The sequence below is a fragment of the Barbus barbus genome (genome assembly GCF_936440315.1).
Source record: "Barbus barbus genome assembly, chromosome: 23".
Taxonomy (NCBI): domain Eukaryota; kingdom Metazoa; phylum Chordata; class Actinopteri; order Cypriniformes; family Cyprinidae; genus Barbus; species Barbus barbus.
The window spans coordinates 15,190,736-15,213,183 of NC_136751.1; the positions used below are offsets into that span (position 1 = coordinate 15,190,736).

Genomic DNA, 22,448 nt, shown 5'->3' on the forward strand with positions numbered 1-22,448 from the left:
TTCAGAACCCTTGGTAATAAAATTTGATATCGTTATAGTATAGTGGTCTTAGTAAAATGAATGTTTATTCAGCAAGGATGCATTAAATTGATCCAAAGTGACAGCATAGATTCCCATTTCAAATAAATGCTGTTCTTTTAAACTTTCTATTTATAAAAGCATCCATGTATGTGTAAAATATTAAGCTGCACAATTGTTTTCAACATTAATCATTTTCATTTTTTTCTTGAGCAGCAAGTCAGCATATTAAAATGATTTCTGAGGGATCATGTGACACTGAAGACTGGAGTAATGGCTGATGATAATTCAGATTTACCATCACAGGAATAAATGATATTTTTAAATATGTTAATATAGATAAGAATTATTTAAAAATCAGTAGTATTAGTTTTTCACAAAATTTATAGTAATTTTTGGTTAAGGCTAGAAGAGATATGTATTGCGCTACTAGGCATGCGCACATCAGTACAGTGTCATTTTTGTCATGCTGTACAACAATAATTAAAGGGGTCATCTGATGCGATTTCAAGTTTTCCTTTCTCTTTGGAGTGTTACAAGTTGTTTGTGCATAGATAAGATACCTGAAGTTGCAAAGACTAAAGTCTCAAAACCAAAGAGATATTCTTTATCAAAGTTAAGACTCTGCCATGCCCCCCTAAAACGGCTCGTTCACTTTATTTGGTCTTCCAAAAGTAGAGGCATTTAGGAATCATTAAGATTACTTACAACAGAACAGCAACGCATTTTCAATGCATGGACGAGTGTTTCGTGAACCTAGGAGAGGAGGTAGGCTAATTCTGACTTTGCTAACAATCTGGTGCTTCTGAATCAGCGACTGTATGTTTTGTTATTAGTTTAAGTATTTGCTATTGACTGTTCAAATGCGGAGTTTTGCTCGTTGTGTGTATGTGTGCTCGCGTGTGTGAGAGAGCGAGACACGGTCACACAACCACGACTTGTGTACTGCAGATATATACGAGCATCATCACTGTGTCTGTCACGTGACTCTCTTCCCCATTTGGCCAATCACTGCACTTGTCGGAAGGAGGGACTTTTGAGAAGTGTTTGAGAGAGGCGGGGCATAGAGGACCTACAATAATGTACAGTATTTGAAAAATAATGTGTTTTTTGAACAATAAAACATGTCAACATATTCTGTTACACCAAATACACAGAATTACGATCTTTAAAAAAGCATCATATATGACCCCTTTAATTAATTACTCACCCTCATGTCGTTCCAAACCTGTATGAATGTCTTTTTTATTACTATGGAAGTCAATGGTGCCCCAAAACAGCCTGGTTACAAACTTTCTTCAAAATATCTTCTTTTGTGTTCGACAGAACAAAGAAATTTATACAGGTTTGGAACTACTTGAGGGTGAGTAAATGATGACAGAATTTAATATCCCTTTAAGCTACCAAGAATGAAACCTTTTATCCCATATATTGTCTTGAAGAAGTCTTAAGGGCTACCTAAGCCTTAGCTTCTACTGTGACCCATGATGAGCAAGTCTGGAAGAAAAAAGGGAAACTGCCAGGGATTATTATTAGTCTCTTCACTTAGACTGGGCTGACATCTCCTCCTGTTGCATAATTTCTAGAGTTTCTTGGAACTGAAGGAGAGTAATTAGTCATCAGGCGTAATAGATTAAAATAAATAGCCTCTTTGGCAGCTCTCCTACTGATTGTCATTGAGAGATCTTTTTAAAGCAGTCGATGCGTGTAATGGCTAGTCTGTGCTCTAAGAGTTTGGCTTCATGTGATTTCAGGTTTCTCAAGGGCTTTTTGACTGCATTGCATTTTAAGAAGTACCATCAACACGTGAATCAAAAAGCTGTTTACCCCAACATGAGAATGTGAGCGAGATATGTACCCCTTTGACGTTGATATCAGACGGTGAGAATGAATGTGCATGCCAACATCAGATGAGGCCTCACATGACTGCCGTGATTGAGACACAATAGTCTGCGTTTCTGTGTACATATGGTATGATTCCAGTAGCGGTGTGGGCTTTATCATGGATCTGCGAACTTAGACTTGGACTTAGAGAAGAGCGGAGGCTGGCTTGGGGTGTAAGAGATGAGATGATGCTGAGAGATTGATTCTCAGGAAACCATGAATGGCTCTTTGTTCTGTCTGTGAGTTTGAAGTGAGGTTTTCGTATGTGATTTTTCTCGAGTCGTATATGAAATGAGATCTTGACTCGGCGGCTTGTGAAGGCTGTTGTTATGTAAATGTTGTTGCAGTTGCTGCCATACTGAGACTGTGCCTGAGGCTGAAGACCTTCCATACCAAAGCAGAGGTCAAAGTCTGAGCCCGTGCTGTTTTACTGTGCCCCTCTTCTCTGTCAGTTTTTTTTTATAGATTTTTTCTAGTGATGCACTGAATTTCGGCAATCGAAAATATCTGAATTTTGTATGAATCTCTAGCTTCCGCTAGAACCAAGTTTGGTCTCCTCTTGGCTTATATCAAAATCTTCTGACATTTTTCTTTACAAATCCTCGTTATGTACTTCTAATTCATGACCAGAGTTTTGTTTTGCTCTCTCCTCTGCGCTTATTCTACACCGACCTCTTACGTCATCTGCTGGAATGCCACAATGAATGTATTTGTCTGAAAGAAGAAAGTCAGTGTTTCCCCTGCCATTATATTTGGGGGTCCTAATATAATTATATCATGGCCCCACCCCCCCAACGGCACAAACCCCCCCACAAACTTTCTCACATAAAAATATTTAATTTTATTTTAAATGACAAAATAATTTTGATTTAGATATACATCATTAAATGCAAAACGTCTGGCTGTGCTTAATGGGTACACTTGTGTACCCTTTAAAAAATTCTTGTTTATGTTAAAAAACCTTTTTAAAGAATAATTGAAATGTTTTATTTGAAGGTACAAAGTCAATAAAAAAAACACTAAACATTAAAATCAAGCAACAAGGCATTTAATTTGATCAGTTATATATTCATAGTGAAGTGTCATTTAAGGACACTGCAACATCAAGACTAGTCCACGTTCAGCTAAATACCACGCATTCAAAAATTAAATAAAACACACCAATAAAACATTTCATTCATGGGGATGAACACAGAAACAATGCACACATTTCTGTGTGAGTTTGTTGTGATCGGAAGGAATTTAAAGTCTGCTAGTGTGTGATCCTCAGTCCTTTAGTGTATGATGGCCAGTTTTCCTTTGTGACTATTTACAAAGTCGTTAAGTGTATGATGCCTGGTGTTTTAAAAATCTGTTCACATTTTAAAAGTCATGTAGTGTATTCCAGCCTTTAGTTGCTTTTTTCCTGGACAGATATGATAGGTTTCTGATGGACGACATGCCTCTTTCATCTTTGGGCATATACTATTTATGTCTCGATTTTGTCATCTTAAAGCAGTTAAAATAAGTTATTAGACATTTTATAAAGATTAACTTAAAGTGATAACCATCAGTTAATATTTAAAGTCTTTTTATGAAGTATTTACATAGATGGTTAATGTGGAAGAGCTTAAAGAGAGCACACTGAGCTTAATGGGAACAGCAACAATTTTTCATAAATTTCATGCAATATTTATTAAAATGACACGATTTTGCTAAATAAATAATCTATTCATGTATTAAGTTCTTATATATTTTAATATGAACAACTATTATTTGCTAAATAAATAATCTATTCATGTATTAAGTTCTTATATATTTTAATATGAACAACTATTATTTACAATATCTATGAAATTATACTTTTTCTTATTGATGTCACACTGAAGCTGTGATTTTCATAGTAGTGCACCCTTTAAACTCACCTCAAAATAATATGAAATCTTTCAAAATTACAGCAGTGCAAAACCACAGACCAGCAATAAACTGTCAATTTATAATATTATGGATGTAAAAGTATAAGCCAGAAATGCCTGTGAAGTAATATGTTAGCGTAGCACACAATCTTATACAGCTAGTCAGCTAACTGTGTTCTGTAGCATCTGCGCTGTGTTGCGAAAACCAGGTTATAATGTGCAAAAGTCTAAACATTAATCTCTTAACTTTACAATAAATAGTGAAACTTACCCAAAATAAAGGCTTAAACATCTAAAAAATGCACATTTAAGGAGCTCCTCTTTTGGTGAAAGTTTTTAGACCGTTTTCAAAATTGGCTGCCAGACAGAGTGAACACATGGAGACCCATATCTCAGTGTGCAATTATCTGATTGACTTGAAATTATAGGACGCATATAGTAACAAACACATCAATTGGTTAAGATATTAAATAGGATAATAAATTATTTTTTTGTTTTATAATCTGAGCTCAAAAATGAAAATGTGCTTAATGGGTACGTGAGCTTAATAGGTACGTTTACCCTATCTTATTTACTTACGACGGCATGTCATTTCTGTCTCTAAATGGTCACGTGTTTACAATTCTCTTCTGCTCACTACAGAGAAAGTGAGAGTAAAAAATAAACTGACAAAGCTTTCTAGCACTTTATTACCCTGCATGCCTGTCCAATACGCTTGCATATGGACTAGTATCTGTAAATATTAAGCCACAAAAAGACCATTTATAATCACACATTTCATCCATGTTTTATTGTTAATAGTAAATCCCCTTTGTTTGCCAAAAATAAAGTTTGATTAATTTTCAGTAATTAAAAGATAAATTAAATAAATGTATTATGCCTTCATTTAATAATCAGAACAATTTAAATACACAATACAGAATTTCTGAGGGGGAAAAAAACATTTCATAAGGCTATTTTAAGAATAAATTTGAATGAATTAAGTTGTTTTTATGCATTCAAATGATTAGACACACTAAAACATGGTGAAAAATTTGGTAACAATAAAACATGGTGAAAAAATAAAACATTTCACAGGGCCCTAAGCATGTAATGTTTTTTTTACTTTCAAAAAATTGAGGTGAAATTGTATAAGTTTCATGATTTTAATTAATTAGACATACTTTTTGATTAATAAAATTGAATTTAAAATGGATTTGATAGGGCCCTACACAGGCGAGCGGACAGAGCGCATGCGTTGGAAAATATGTTGAAAATGAGTCATATATACCTAGGATGGCTTGAGTGAGTAAATCATGGGGTAATTTTCATTTTTGGGAGAACTATCCCTTTAATTTATCACTTGAAAACATAAAACCCTCAACAGCATACTGATCTTAATTTCCAAATTACCCAAATTGATTGGGGTATAGCAATATATTGAAGGTCACACATTTGAACCTTCAAAAAGTATTTTGTATTGTGAGATCTTGTATCAAACCAAATTGTGACATGAGTATATTGCTACTTCCCTGCAAATTTAATTACCCATCTTTCTTTTTAAATTCGGAGTGTTTCAGTAAAAAATGTATTTGCTGCATCACAGATTTTGTCCCTCTGCTCATGTTTCCTTTCCCCGCCTCTCATTATATTGCAGGGAGAGCGAAAGGCATGGCTCCTACCACCTTCTTTTGTGGTGCTTCCTTTGAATGTCAACCTGTATGTTTACACACAAGCATTGCCCTTTCTCTGTGTTTTAAAGGTTGCATGGAGCGACGTGAAATCCCCTCAGCCCTTTGCAGTCTCCCCACACAGCACTTCAAAAATTTAATTTAGCAGCCGATCTCCTTGGCTGTACTGTAAGCTCTCTGCTATTTGTCTAAATTGACGGAAATATCTCTCTATCTGTAACCCGCATCCCTCGGCCTCGGTCTCTGTGCCAGCGAAGGTTGTCAGCGAGCCCTCTGTTCTGTCACAGTTGCGTCTCAATGTCAGGATGTTGTGTTTCCACTGTCACCCTTTCAACCGTTGTAATTCTCAGCTGTCAGGACACTTACAAGATGCTGAATTTGAAGTAAAAGTGGAAAATTGTCCTCGAGAGCCTCCCAGAGAGATTTTAATGTATTTGGGGCAGCAACCCAGAAGGAATCTGACAGTACAACAAGCTAAGAGGAGAGCAGTTGAGCTGAGGAGACATTACATCATGCTGATTGTGCTTAGAGGCAGATAGTGCTCTGTTTCAGCGGATACCTCTTTGAGAGGATGTGCTGTGTGGGTATTTAGAGTCTCACTCATTTACAGAAACCTCCGGAAGTCAGAGAGACTGAAATAGTCACACTAATAGCAACTTTTTACAATATTCATGTGGCTCAGATCGAATAATCCTTCTAATGTGCGGCTCTCCGTTGCAAATGTGACTGCACGTCACAGCGCAGCTCCCATTTTAAACTTTGAAGTTTCTTGCAGCGTCAGCGCCTGCAGTGTCTTCCAAGCTGCTGCCCCACTAATGATATATGTAAAACAGGAATTTTTAATCTGTTATGAGGAATTCTAATTTTACATGTTTATTTATAGGGTTTTTTTTTTATTTCTGCTGCTGCTAAGACAACCAAAGCTTGATCTATTGCTCATACATTGATTTTTCCCGTTAGTGGTCAACTAATATGCATTTTCAGTGGCCAATACTGAAAACAAAAGAGTGAGGGGTCTGATATCATTGTGGACTTCAGGCGGACTAGGAGTCATGCACACACACCCATCTACATCAACGGAGCTGTAGTGGAGCGTGTGTCGAGTTTCAAGTTCCTTGGCATCCACATCTCTGATGACCTCACCTGGTCCCATAACACCTCCACTCTGGTCAAAAAGGCACAGCAGCGCCTTTACTTCTTAAGGAGCCTTAAGAAAGTTCACCTGAATCCCAGGATCCTTGTGGAATTCTACCGCTGTACCATTGAGAGCATACTCACGAACTGCATCTCAGTATGGTACAGCAATTGCTCCGCATCTGACCGCAAAGCACTCCAGCGGGTGGTGAAAACTGCTCAAAGGATCACCGGCACCCAGTTAACTTCCATTGAGAACATTTATTATAAGCGCTGTCTGGGCAGGGCAAGAAACATCATCAAGGATGCCTCTCACCCTAACCATGGACTTTTCACCCTCCTTCCATCCGGCAGGCGTTACAGGTGCCTACGCTCTCGCACTAGTAGGCTCAGGAAGAGCTTCTTCCCCGAGGCTGTGACACTTCTGAACGCCACACCACCAATCTAACCTGCACCTGCTTATTACTGCACTGGTCACAGTACTTTACACACATGCATTTGCACTACTCATATTTTGCCCAGACTGCACATTGTTAAAGTTATTACACTATAAACTGTATAAAGTTGTTACTATACAAAGCACAGTAAACCATTTCTATAAAATATTGCACTACTGCTATTTTGCATAGAATACATTGTTCTATCAATACTTTGCACACTCATCCAGCTGTATTTATTTATTACCACTGTTCTCACGTTTCTGCTGTTCATAATGTGTATATATAATCCTACATTGCTCTGTTCATAATGTACATACAATCCCTACATTGCATTCCTATTTATATTCTGTATATACTCTGCTCAATACTGTATATAGCAATTCCACTGTACATTCTGTAAATCATATCTTCATTTACTCTGCACTTATATGTATATAAAACACTATATTCTTGCACTTCTGGTTAGATGCTAACTGCATTTCATTAGCTCTGTACTTGTACTCTGCATAAATGACAATAAAGTTGAATCTAATCTAATCTAATCTAATATGCAGATACAGTCAAACCAGACACCTTCAACGTTTCTCTCATTATCACAGTTTATTTGCTGCAGTTTAGAAAATGCTAATAAAATATGACAAGAACTCAGTTAAACTGTGTCAGAATAAATTCATCTTGATAATGTCAGATAACTTTGATAGAAAGGTATGTAATGAATAGCTGTCAGCTGTTAAATTTAATACACAATTAGATAATACCAATTTATGTCACCCAGTTACCAAGCAAAGCTTAATTTTGTTCAGTCTGTGGGGTAAAAAGGTTGCATTAGCAGTTTAAAAAAACACACTCCGGTCAAAGTGTATTGATAGTTTTATTAATTCTTCTGGTAGTCCACTATGAAGAATTTTTGGGTGTAAAATGTCACAGTTTGCTTTATTTTGCTATCCTCACTTACATAAATGAACTATAGTGTCCTGTACCCACTAGTAAAAAAAAATATAAAAAATGATATCTGGCGTCTGAAAAATATATGGGCTAACCTTATTAATGCATGATGAAATTTTGTAAAATTTATTAACACGGCATTTACTTAATTCACTATATTGAAACATTTGAAAACAGAAGTTGTGAGACATTCATTCAAAAATCTTTTTGTTATTTTATACACTATACTATGCAATATATACACTACTGTTCAAAAGTTTAGCGTTGGTAAGATTTTTAAATGTTCAAATTAAAAATACAGTACAATAAGTGTAATCACTATAGTTTATTTGAATATATATTTTTAAATGTAATTTATGAATGTGATGGTCTTCAGTGTCATCTTTCAATACAGAAAACGGCTGTGCTGCTTAATATTATAAAAGAAAACAATTTGAAATATAAATATTTTAAACATGATAAATGTCTTTACTGTCACTTTTTATCAATTAAATGCATCCTTACGGAATAAAAGTATTAAATTCTTAAAAAGAAAAGGGAAATCTTACTGATCCCATGCTTTTGAACTGTTTTGAGCTGTATATCTATATACTGAAATGTTTACTCAATTCATTCAAAATATTTGAAAACAGAAATTGTGCATAATTTTTGGACCGATGTCAAATATATACCCATTTTGAGAGATGGATATATTGGCCATTTATAAATGTATAGATGCCTACATTTTTGTTTAGATTTAGTTTAGGCCTATATTTTCATTTTGATTTGTATATTGTAGTGCCACTGCATTGTGTCACACTCCAACACCAGAATAATCTAATTTAAAGGCATTCATACATGTCCGATCAGGGTCAGATGAACCAAAACCCAGCCTAATTATACAGGACTTCAAGTCCAGTTAGTTGACCATTAATTCAGGGAAGCCACCAACTAATTGTTTTTGAAAACATAGTTTTGCACATCCTTACATGCCATAAACAAGCATGCATATTTCACCTCCAGGGCCTGTTCACAGAACGCTGTCTGTGTTCATAACCTCAAAATACCCTTTCTCTGCCCACTGCCTTGGTGTGCTGTATTTTGAGTCTTGGCAGGCCTAATTGGATGAAGTGGAGCATGCTGTAATGTGTTGTCATGGTGAAGCAGCGCTGGGCTGTAATGTGATTTGCTGTGGTGGCAATCAGGGCTGTAAATACTCACCGATGGAATCGGGAGTGTGTCAGACACCCAGTGTGTACTAAACGTAGGTGTGTATCGCTCAAAGCCTGTGATCCAGAGGAGGTACACACCGTTGCCAGTGGATATCCACTGGCATACACTTGACTTCCACACAAACAGTCGGAAGAGGAACTAGAGCTGAATTGATCAGTATTGATGGGCGGGAGTCTGTCAGGCCATAATGTTTGGCGCCGCAGGGAATGTTTGTTTGCCGAAGCGCGTCTCCTGCTGTCCCTTCAGTATGCGAGTATGCGTGCGTATAACAGGTCAGGAACACGCACGCTTTTCTGTTTTTACCTCCAAAACAGCATGTGTCTATGCAGACGGCATGTGTGCGATAGATAAACCCAAAATTCATGAGCTATGAATCGGGCTTAAGCTGCCTTTGATGTCCCATACTACGAAGAGACATTCCAAAGCCTTCTGTATTTGTGAGTGTGTGTGTGTGTGTGTGTGTGTGTGAAGAGCAAGCTGTATTAGCGGCACGAAGGCAAGAGCAGCAGCTGTCAGCTCATACCCATCAGCTTTGCTTTGACTCTATTGTCTGAGGAGACAGTGGGTAGATGCCTGCAGGCTGGCAGTGCCACACACACGCGCCACATCTACTGTTATTTCACACATGGATGTTGTATCACACCTCATGAGCTGTAATTCATAATATCGAGCTCATTATTTTGACATGTGCCATGCCATTTTCTCTCTCTGCTGTTTCTCTCTTTCTGATGCTCAACAAGGCTCGCTGACACACACATATAACACGTAATGATAGCTCGGTGAGCTGCTGTTTCTATAGCAGCAGGTGGTTAAAATGCTAACAGCTCACTCTGGTTTCTTTGACAGATCACTCCGTCTTCTGACACCTTGGTGACGCCCACAAAAGGAACTGACTGGCCGGTATCTCATGGCTTCCTTAGTACTGGGACATTCTCTGGTAAAATATTCACTCACACATGACTTAAAACCGGGAATTCACAGTGTTGCATTATACTCTAAGTTCCTTTTATTCCCTATGTAGATGCTATGTCTGATTAAACACATTTGGTTTTAGTTTCTAAATCTATCTTGTTGGAATGTTTGAGCATCATAGGCATGTTGGAACATTTGATTTGTTGACCCTCAACACTTAGTGAGCTGACTATGTACCTAGGAAACAATTTTGATCATAGACAAGATCCTGAATCATAAACATGTAGTAACATTCAAACTGAAATGTTCAGATCCAGGTTCAAAACCTAGTAACATTATTCTAGTAAGTTTACCGCCAAGACAGCATTTTTGAGCATCATTGGCATTCAATTTGACATGTTTGTTTCAGCATGTTCGATTTAACGCTCAAAACTAGTCACTGAGGTGACTACTTAGTGCTACTTTAGTGCTCAGTACATTTTTGGTTCAATTTTGGAATGTCCTCTTTGAAATGATTGATTCATTATTTTCGATTTGACCTTTAAAACCTGGAGAGCTAGCTGGAATGAGCAGCATAAACGTGTTGAAACATTTGATTAGACTTGTTTGAGTCAACATTCTACTTGGTAAGCTGACTACGTAGGTAACATTTTTGATGTTCAGAATGGGCGACGCCGACACTGTGAACGCATTAAGCCTTGCACGTTCGCCAGATTCTAAATAGACATAGTTTACAAGTAATGCGGCGCATCCAATGCAACAAGACGTCAAATTGCTTTGTTACACTGTATTACTCTCGCATCAGCTGTTGTCTAAACAGTCACATCTACCCACATCAACACATCAAAAACGCTTTAAAAGTAGGGCTACATCCAGCTGACTTGAATGACTGCTGCGCACACGACAACCTCCATAACGTGTCGTTAATCAGGGTAGCTCAGAATTGGAGTAGTAGCCAGAACTCAGGGCAGAGCACCTGGCTTAAGTTAGGGGCTAATGATAAGGTTGCAACCTAAGTTGGCTATCTGAAATACTATATACTTACATAGCAAGCTAAATGGTTAACTTTAGTTAGCAAGACGGTCAGACAATGCAGGAATTAACATTACAACTAGCTAACAATGTTAGATGGCTAGAAAATTTGCTATCTTGCTAACGGAAATTCCAGCATTGGATCCGCTTGTATTGCTTGCTATTAAGCATTTTGCTCGAAGCATAGGCTAACTGTATGAAAAAAAAAAAACGCTAACTTAGCTGACGTTATTTGACTTAAGCAAACAAATATCTGTTGTTTAGCTCCAAAAAGACTGATTTACCTTGAATTCAATTTCCATCAGAGTTTCCACATTAGGTCAGGTGTCTCTTGACAGGCGCGAACACAGATGGCAGTGTGTTTCAAGATCCTGAAGCAAGCGCTGAGATTCCGATTGGTTCAGAAAAAAATGTAATTTATAAGAATTGTCCAATAAGGGCCTACATGGCACGCAAGCCCACCCCCACCTCCCTCTCTTGACAGGCGCGAGCTCAGTAGAGATTCCGATCGGAATCTTGTCGCGTGTAGTTAGGACACGGTGTAAGGCACGTTGGAAAGTACAGTTAAGTGTGTTTGTTTTCACACTTCCTATATGAAATTGATTACCATAGACATTGGAATGATTTACATAGTAATTTCAATGTGTTTTGTTTCAGATTCAAAATATAGCAAGTTCACCACCTAGATGCCATTTTTGCATATCGTAGACATGTTGGAACATTTCATCTGACATGTTTGTAGGCAACATATTTTAACATCATAGATATGTTGCAATGACAGTTTCAGGCTCAAAGCCTTGTAACATTGACATGTTGAAATTGTTCAGTTCAACGTATTTGATTCAACACATTCGATATGATATTGGACTGTTCAGTTTGAAATGTTTGATTCAATATATTTGACACTCAAAACTTATTGAGCTGTCCATCAAGACAGCATTTTTCAGTAACATAGGCGTGTTGGAACATTCATTTCGGAATGTTTGATTTGACCCTTGCTACCTAAATGACATGACTTGTCATAGACATGTTGGAACGATTGACATGTTCGAATCAACGTGTTTGGTTTCAGACTTAAAGACGTTTGAGCACCAAAGGCATGTTGAAATGTTTGATTTGACTTGTTTGATTCAATTTGCAACATCTACATGTTTAGTTCTATATGTTTGATTTGACATCCGTTTCTGTTTTAGAATGTTCAGTTTGGAATAGGCCCTTTTCACATGACGTCACGCAACTTCCGTTTTGAGTCGAAGCAGGGTATTTTTACTTCCGCCCGCATAGTAAAGCGCTATCGCTACCAGTATGGAGTTCAACCAGACACTTATACATCTGCCACAAATACGATTAAAGGATGACTGCAGCTTTCTACTCTCGTCCTCATTCAAGACGAGGCGTCTGGCATCTCAAATGAACTTACCGAATACCTATCAGCGAGATTTGCCGCTTGAAGTCGAGGGAGGAGTTGTGAACGGAGAAGTTGTACTTTCTGATTTCCGCGACTCTTGCGCAGTGTTTGCTGTCTTTATTGCTGTTAGATATATTTGTCAAATACGTTTTAGATATTTGCATGTGGTAACAGAAATACTATACATTCAATAATTTATGTACTGCTTAATACAGCGTCTGTATGTACAAGAATATTCAACATAAGCCTGTACTATTTAAATATCAATAAAATGGGGTCTATATTTTTCCACTTTATTTTGATAAACATGACACAATTTAATTCATAAATAAATAAATGGGTCATTCTATGGAAATGTCCATTTTTCTGTCCCTAGCCTTTACAGAAATATTACACTTGAATATATATAAAAAATTATTTATATTTTAAAATGAAACAATATGTTATTTGAACAATTACACCGTATTGAGCCATATTTGTTTTTTAATTAATTATAAAGAATTCCAAGCACCACAAAACTGCTTGTCCCCACAGCAATGATGAGCAGCAAGTGCTTTATTTTGAGGTCAAAAATATATATAAATGCTGAATAAATATGATAAAATATATAATTAAAACGGTGGTCCCATGGAGTTGTGTCACTGGTGTTATACCCTTCAACAAAAATCATTTATTTTGAAATAAAAATCACACTGATGACATCACTTGACTTCCTCCTTCCTATTTTCTAAACATCTATGAAAAAAGGCCCATGTTATGTCCACTGTTTCTTATTCTTGAACTGGATAATACTGGGTTTCATTTCAGACCACTTGCATTTATGGATGTGAAACTTGTAATATGGACTTGTGTCCATGCAACTTTTAAAAAAATTATGACATTTGTCTTTTTTATTGCAGAATAACAACACTTTATTACAATATTAACAGCAACTGAAATAAATAAAATAAATTATCCAGGGAATAAACCGAAATAAGTGAAAATATTTTAAGTAGGCTATATTTTGTGTGGAGACGTAAACGTTATCATACAAATCTGAACGCAAATCTATAACATTGCTGCAGGTTAGCCTCCAACCATCTAAAGCAAAAATGTAGAATAACGTTCGCAAAAGAACCCGACTGTAAGTACATTAACATTATTAGTCTTAACTCTTAGCGTACGTCTTTAGATTTCAAGTTGTTCCCGCATTTTCCCGAGAAGACTCCGGTGTAAAGGTATAACGGAAGTACGGATCCACTGCTTTGTGGAAAAGCGGAAGTTAGCTGACGTCATTGTGAAAAGGGCCTATTCTAGACTTTTTGGAATTATTGAGATGGTCTATCAATTCAGCGCGCTGTTTCAAAGTCAAGGCCTAGTGAGCTCACTACCTAGATGCCGTTTTTAAGCATCATTTACTGTTCAAGTTGTCACTCATATTGAGGCAATACATATTTAGGCATCATTTATGACCATTAAATTTGAATGTTCATCTTGAATGTTTGATTGTGCCTATGAAGCCTAAAAATGCTGTCTAGGTTGCCAGCTTTCTTGGTCCTGACAGCTAGTGTGAAACCGTTACAAGCTTTTCCTTCAGTTGCACAATAAGAGATGTTTGGTGGTATAAGGGTACCGTTGTAGAGCTAAACTGACAGAAGGCCACTCCCTGACGCCCCATCTGGGAGATTTTCAGCCTGCAGCTGAAAATGTTTCTTTCGATGCTTGATTTGTTTGTCTGGTGTGTGGGCTGACCTGTTTTTCCTCTGCCGTGTTGTGTGTTTATGTGGTGGGATAATGGCTCGTCTCTCAATAACCTGAACAAAGTGTGTCTATGCGTGTGTTTGCACTGCTGCGTTTAGGAGCCCTGAGGACAAACTGGTGTTTCGAGTTTTGTTGCCCTTGAGCAGAATTCACTTCCTTCTCCTCTCATTTTTTTCTTGTTCACCTTCTGGAGTCTTCCAAAAATTCTGCGATTCTGGTTTCCTGGCCAATCACGTGTGAATACTGCCAGGTTGTCTTAAACGTGATCAGGTGTTTATATGGCTTACAAGGTCATGTGTGTATTGCTTGGATGGTTAAATAAATTGGTCAATACTTAATTTTATTGCCACCCTGTTTTATAATAATACTAATCCTGTTTGTCTTATCCATGTGCTTAGGACTCTCAGATTAAACACGTTCTCTTGCTTTGACTGTCACATTCACAAACCTGAACACCTGTGCACTATTTGATCACATGCCAGCCAGATGGCACACATGGGCATTTCCTAGTAACCCGCTGGCCTCCTGAGATCATCATTTTGTGGTGTTAGTATGACAGAATTGGATACTATTACGGATGGGTCAGGACATCCAACAACCAACTAGTTGGTTAATGAGGTTGACGGTTGATGATTTTTTTTTTTTTTTTTTTTTTTTCAAATCTCAAGTGATTTTTAGTGGCAGTGCTTTAGAGATGATGAATATATTTATTCATTTAACGTCATGGCAGTTTTATTTTCAGGCTCAAAATGGTGTAACATTGGCAAGTTAGAATCTATCATAGGGGCTTTTGTACCAGAGGAACCTTTTCATTGTTTCTAGTACCAATGAAGGACGTTTCAGGAACTGGAAACGAATTTAGTTCTAGGAACATTTTTTTGGGGGAACTAAATTCGCTTCTACTTCAGTAGGGTCTTACACAGCACCATGGATGTAGTTGTATATTAATTGGTCAAATGTATGCTATATGAAATAGCACCCGTTAAACATGGAACAGTATTTTAAAGTGGTTCAAGGCATAAACCTACTGGAAGCTAATGTTAACAGCATTCATATGTCACATAACCTATACATCTATATTCTATATCCACTATTACGATTCCCATTACATACAACAGAAACACAGCTCTGATCACAGCGTCCTACATTCTCCAGTTGCTGAATTCCGCATTTAAATGACGTCGTTGTTGGCCGACTTGCAAAAGCAACCAGGAAAATGGCCCAAGGAGAACATTTAGTACTTGGCTACTTCCTATAACTAAGTTCTTATAACTACCCATCGCCCTATAACTAGGGCCCTTTATTTTTTCCCAAATTAGTTTTTTTTTTTCTGGACTCTGTTTTAATGATTACATTTATTATTTTTATTAATGAAAAAGCATGTCTAGTTAATTGATATCATGAAACTTACACAATTTAACAGGAATTTATTAAAATTTTGAATTTATAGAATTTATTGCATTTTTATGGACCTATTAAATATCCGTTTTATTTTTTCTCGCATTCAGGTTTATTTTTACCAAATTCTACAGGTGCTGGTCATAAAATTAGAATATCATGAAAATGTTGATTTATTTCAGTAATACCATTCAAAAAGTGAAACTTGTATATTAGATTCATTACACACAGACTGATATATTTCAAATGTTTATTTCCTTTAATTTTGATGATTATAACTGACAACTAATGAAAGTCCCAAATTCAGTATCTCAGAAAATTAGAATATCAATTAAGACCAATGCAAAAAAAAATATTTTTAGAAATGTTGGCCAACTGAAAAGTATGAACATGAAAAGTATGAGCATGTACAGCACTCAATATTTAGTTGGGGCTCCTTTGGCCTGGATTACTGCAGCAATGCGGCGTGGCATGGAGTCGATCAGTCTGTGGCACTGCTCAGGTGTTATGAGAGCCCATGTTGCTCTGATAGTGGCCTTCAGCTCTTCTGAATTGTTGGGTCTGGCGTATTGCATCTTCCTCTTCACAAGACCCCATAGGTTTTCTATGGGGTTAAGGTCAGGCGAGTTTGCTGGCCAGTCAAGAACAGGGATACCATGGTCCTTAAACCAGGTACTGGTAGCTTTGGTATTGTGTGCAGGTGCCAAGTCCTGTTGGAAAATGAAATCTGCATCTCCATAAAGTTGGTCAGCAGCAGGAAGCATGAAGTGCTCTAAAACTTCCTGGTAGACGGCTGTGTTGACCTTGGAACTCAGAAAACACAATGGACCAAGACCAGCAGATGACATGGCACCCCAAACCATCAATGACTGTGGAAACTTTACACTCATGCGAGCGGAGTCGAAAACTGTCCCCAGGAACGAAGTTCGTTGGCTGGGGGGCAGGGAGCTCTTGGCCAAATTGATCCTGAGTCCCAGGTGCTCCAAGTGACTGAGGAGGAGGGACCTGTGGGCTATTAGCTTGGCCTTCGACTGTGCTAGAATGAGCCAGTCATCGAAGTAATTCAGGACACGGACTTCCATCTGTCTCAAAGGGGAGAGAGCCGCATCTATGCACTTTGTTAAAGTGCGAGGAGCTAGAGCCAGCCCAAAGGGCAGGACCGTGTATTGATAAGCCACTTCCTCAAAGGCGAATCTCAAGAATCGTCTGTGACGGGGGGCTATCTGGATGTGAAAGTAAGCGTCTCTCAGATCCAGCGAAAAGAACCAGTCCTCTGGGCGAATTTGTGAGAGGATCTGCTTCAGTGTAGTCATTCTGAACGGCCGTCTCATGAGGGCATGGTTCAGACGTCTGAGATCGAGGATGGGCCAGAGGCTGCCATCCTTTTTCGGGACAAGGAAATAACGGCTGTAGAAGCCTGACTCGCTCTGAGCTGGAGGAACTATCTCTATAGCTCCTTTTGCCAGCAAATTCTTTACCTCGGCTCGCAGAACGTGAGCGTTGTTGCTCAGCACTGAGGTGGAGACCATGCCGCTGAACCGCGGGGATCTTCAAGCAAATTGAAGTATATAACCTCGTTCTATAATCCCCAGAACCCAATGAGACACTCCGGGGATGGCCCGCCAGTCCTCGGCCCGTGTGGCATGGGGTTGGATTAGTTCGGGTGGTGAGTCGCCTTGCGGGGACTCAACACACCTGGTAATTGGAAGAGGAAATTTGCTCTCTTTTTGAGAATGTTTGTTTTTTATTTTTCTCGCTATAATAGCGGCTCTGTGTAAAGGCGCTTTGGAAAGGGCCCGTGATTCACAACAGGTTTTGTGACAAACAAACCGACTCGCACCCAGAACTGAACGGGGTGCTTGAAGGCACAACAGAGGGCATTTCGGGGTTGGTCCAGCATTTGCGAGACTTTGCCCCCCCCTCCTCTTCCTTTCCAGCGGATCAGGACGACGCCGGGGGCGCAGGGTCCAAGGTCAGCTGCAACAACGCCGCAAGCTCTTTTAGATAGAAATTTGCTTTTTTAGGCTAGCCGGATGGCAGCAGGGAACGAGCTGGTTGCTGAAGCGGCTCGGTGGAGCGGGCTGGAGCAGCGAAGAGGCGCAGAGGAAAAGGCAGCTTCAAATCCGCAGCGAGGCGCGTCAACGGCGAACGTCTGGAGTCCCGAGATCAGCAAAGAGAAGTCGTCGCTGAAGGAGAATTGATCTGTTTTCCTATGGCGAAGCTCCCGCTTATATAGCCAGATAGCCCCGCCCCTTCTGGTGGGCTTTGCTGCCATAGGCTCGTGCAGCACCGCTGACGAGCCATTGGTTCGTTTTTATATCACTGCATGAACCAATGGCCGTGCAGTCACACTGCGTGATTGAAAAAGTCTTCAGTCCTCGGAGATAAAGTTTTTCCCCATAGCGTCTAGCGACGCAGTACGAGTGAAGTATTGATAGGAAACATGGAATAAACTTGATTATTCCTTTAAAAATTGTGTTTAATAATAATTTTATTAATAGTAGTAGTACTATTATTATAAGTCATATATTTCTGTCGCAGTTTCTTCAAGTTAAGCTGAACTTTTATTTTGACGGGTTGCTGTGAAGACTTAAGTTTCTGTTTTTATATGGTATGATGATTTTTATATAATTTTCTCAAATGAAAAGATAAAATACTCATGAAGTGACTCTCAGAGCAACTCTGGAAATGATGTTCATGACTGCAGAGGCTGAAAACATCATGAGCATCACATGCTTCAGTATGTGTGTAGTAAATGAAACCGTGTGTCTGTGCCATTCATTCACACAGAGACAAGGGTTCATATTTACTTTTTGTGGCTTAATATTCACAGACACAATTCATGTGCTTATGATTTATTCATTCAAAGTTTGGCAAATTCCATGACATTCCGTATTATATGGTAAATTCTATTTTCATGACTGGATTCCATTGTTCCGTTTGCTTTTTTTTTTTTTGCATCATGGAAATCATAGGGCCCTACCTTTAACAGACTCAGTTGGAATTTGGAATGTTCATTTTGAAGTTTTTGATTCAGTATGTTTGGTTTGACACTCAAAACCTAGTGAGATGACTATCTAGACCACGTTTTTCAGCAATGTGCACATCAGACCCTCGCTACTTAGCATTTTGTTTTACAAAACATTGGAACAGCAACTATTTCTTTGTTCTTTTTTGCTTGTTTTTATCACATGATTTTAGTGGCAGTTCTTTAAAGGTGACCAGTTTAGAAACACAAATGATCTGAGGGTTTTATTACTTACGGTATGCTGTGCATTAGCATGATAACAGTAACTACTCTCAGCATGGTGCAACCCTCTCTAAAAAGTTGTCTCTAAATTCATCTCCCTTAAAGTCAGCCATCACAGCTGACTTTGTAACAAATTCACCTCCTTCAGCAATAAATTCTCCAGAGAATTAATGTCACCTGCTGTGAGCAATGTTCCCGTTTTTATGCACAGTCCGTAGGTGTCCGTTTTTGGGGGGATGACTGTGGTAGATTGTGCAATTAAAGGTTAGCTATATAAAATAAAATAATTATTAAATTATTAAAAATAACAATATAACTACAGGTTTTCCCCCTGTCTAGTCTATATTGTAAACATGCAGAGTGTGTATCTCCCACCCTGTGGTGCGTGCACACACAACCTCCCATAATCTATCATTCAGATTTGCATGCGTTTTCTCTGCTTTATTGATTAGCTTTCGCTCACACTATGGATTTTATGCACCTTTGACCTTCACGGCTTATCTTAGTGAATTAAAGGATTGTGACCAGCACCTGCCTGCACACATGAAGCAAATGCGGGTCACAATGAAGCAAATACACAGCCTCATGAAACAGTAATGACCTTCCTGTCTTCACCATGTCCCTCCGCTTTCATTTCCTGCATCACAAGCTTTCTTCTGTCCTTCACACCCAGTCAAGTAAACCCTATAGGGCAGATCAAACGTGCAGCCCCTGCCCTCCACTGCACGTCTATTCCTTTTATACACACACTGGCCAGCTGCAACTGCCAGGGGGTTCATGTCTGACACCCCGAAAACAATGTGACAGGAAATCGATGGAGGAAGCAAGATGTGTTGTGATTGACAGATCCTGTCCTGGCAGTGCATGGCAGGTATATGCTGAGTCACTGGCTGTAGGCTGGGTTTGTATGTGCGAGAGCAGTGTGTGATTTAAAGCCCCAAGGCTCACAAACTGACACCAGACCCTGTCTTTTGATGTCTGATGAAGAGTTGGTGTCTTCACATCAACCCAGATTAACCTCATTAAGATTATAGAATTGAAATCACTACTGGTTACATGTAATCGTCTGTGTGTGTGTGTGGTCTCAGTTTGAAGTAGCAGAATCAGAGCTAATTACTATGTGAGCAATTAAAAACAGTTTGAAGTCTTTCAGATCTGGCACTTGGTGTTGGCTTGCTTTCCAGGAGTGTTAGCTGAAAGTCTGCATACTCACACTCATTCACACAGTTCATACTGGCTTTTCCCAGTTCACTCGGATGAAGAACAAAAAAAAACAAGGAATTTACTGCTCAAAGAAAAAATAAACATTAAATTGGAGAGAAACGCCTTATTTCTGCAGCTGTTGTGAACTTGCTCTGTGAGTGTTGGGATGTGCATCAGCCAAATGTTGGGGGGAGCTTTTACACGGACTCGCATTGAAGTGCTTGTACATTCATTGAAACAAAAAGCCACCTTCAGTGCAGCTCTATGGCAGTGCTCCACAGTGCATTTGAACTTAGTGACTGTTGCCAATAGCATAGCTGAGAGCAAAGACTGTGAATAACTGCATGCACTGTTTGTAATGAAATTTCCAAATAGTTTATAGTTCTGACTGGATTGTTTTGAAGTTAATGCATTTCATGAATTAGCAATGTATCATTGCAATTTGATACCGAGGCGATAAACATATAATGCACACTGCAGATCTGAAATGTGGTTGTTGAGCAATTATAACTGAGATAATAAAACTGTAAGGAAATCTATTGACCCCTCACAAAGAACCCCCCCCCCCCCCCTTTAGGGGGACAGATCACTATAGCGGCTCAGCTCAAGCAGCACATGAACCGATCATCTCTTTCTCTTTACCATTTATACTGCGAAATAAACATGAATGAACATCAAAAGGTATCTTGTTTCAATAGCGGAAAGACCAGGGGCCGGATTCACGAAAATCTTCTTAAGAAATAAGTTAAGAAATTTCTTAAGATAAATTATACGAAGTTCGTAAGAATGTTCTTAAGTGCAATTCTTGAAAAATTCTTAAGTTCTCAAATATATTCTTAAGAACATCTTAATTTTTTTCTTAAGAAGAAAATGACAGTCTAAACTCTTTGTCTTTTTGCGCTTCCTGCAGATTACCCTAATAATCATAGTAAGCAAGCACACTTTTTTTGTCGCGATTTTGACTGGCGCTCAGCTTTACATTTTTAATGCGGCATGTTTTTGAACAGCCTGTCTCAAGCCGCAGCGATCTGTTTCATTCAGTTTTGTAGTGCTGTGTTTTTGCTCTCATCCGAGTGAACGCTTCCGGTATGTGTATCCGCGTTACACAGTCATATGCGCTGCATACTGCCAAAGATTATGTCGTATTTATAAGATAAAATAATAGCGTCCAGTTAAAGTTACCCATCTTACTCGTTTTTGTAGAGTTGCTACTGAGTTTTGAAGTTAGCAAACAGTAGTATCACACACAGGCTAATCATGACCGATCATTGTTTACATTATCAGTCATCGCTGTCGCTTCAGAAAACTCGCGCACATCGCTATTAATAGTCATACTATGTATTAGGCTATATGTAGCTAACGTTGTTGTAATGCTTAAATATAACAATTATTTTGAAATAACCCAATAAATTCATTAAATAATTCTTACTGTTTTGGATTTAAGACAAGTCTAGGGCTGTCCTAAATTTAAGAAGTTATTTACGATGATTTTTAAGAAGATTCTTTTCAAGAATTTGAATTCTTCTTCATTTTTGTCTTAAGAACAATCTTAAGAAAAAAGATAAGAATATTCTTAAGAAGAATGTTTGGGAATACAAAATATTCTTAACTTTTTTCTTAAGTTAAAAAATAAGAAGAAAATGGCAGTTAAGAAGAAATTTCTTCTTAAGAATGTTTCGTGAATCCGGCCCCTGAACACTGTTTTTTAAGTTCAAGTCCGCCGACTTTAATCTACTTTCCTGTCTGGTTTGTTTGTCAGACAAAAATGGCATTATGATTGGTCAGATTGCCTGTTAATCAAACTTCCTGCGAAGGGTCAAATGAACATAATCCCCTGTGAAGAATGATATTTATGTGACATGCTTCTTGTTGCCCATGTAGAGCGTTCAAATCAGTCAGTGAGGTTCTGTACTACTTAGGATGATGCCTTAGGTGGCATCTGCCTATGCTGGCAGTAGAGATTCATGTCTTAAACTGAGACTGACCATGAAATGAAGAGTATTCAGTGTTTCCTCTAGGATTTTTTCCAGCTGTGGTGGCAGGACTATTTTCCATGGGCCACGCCCCCTCCCCTCCCAAGAATCATGTGCACTCAGAATTGAATTTATTATAACTAAAAAAGACAAGTAAATAATAAATATGAACGAATAAATTAATGACAATCAATAGCACAAACAAAAACAAGATACAAATTAAATTTGTAATCTATTCAACTCTAAAATAATACTGGATAGTCTTCACTGTATAAATAGACAGTAATGACAAACAGCAGGAGGTTTATTTAGGCTGCTGTCTCTTTAAGACCTC

At 38.3% G+C, this 22,448-nt stretch overlaps 1 protein-coding gene across 2 annotated transcripts in view; it reads left to right on the forward strand.

Annotated features, from left to right (window-relative positions):
• Window positions 1-22,448, forward strand: part of LOC306843168 (signal-induced proliferation-associated 1-like protein 3) — a 106,431-nt gene that overhangs the window by 41,392 nt on the left and 42,591 nt on the right. For both annotated transcript variants that reach the window (XM_079374467.1, XM_079374468.1), the window contains exon 2: window positions 10,045-10,135. The gene's annotated coding sequence lies outside the window, so the exon portion shown is untranslated. The remainder of the gene's footprint in view (window positions 1-10,044; window positions 10,136-22,448) is intronic.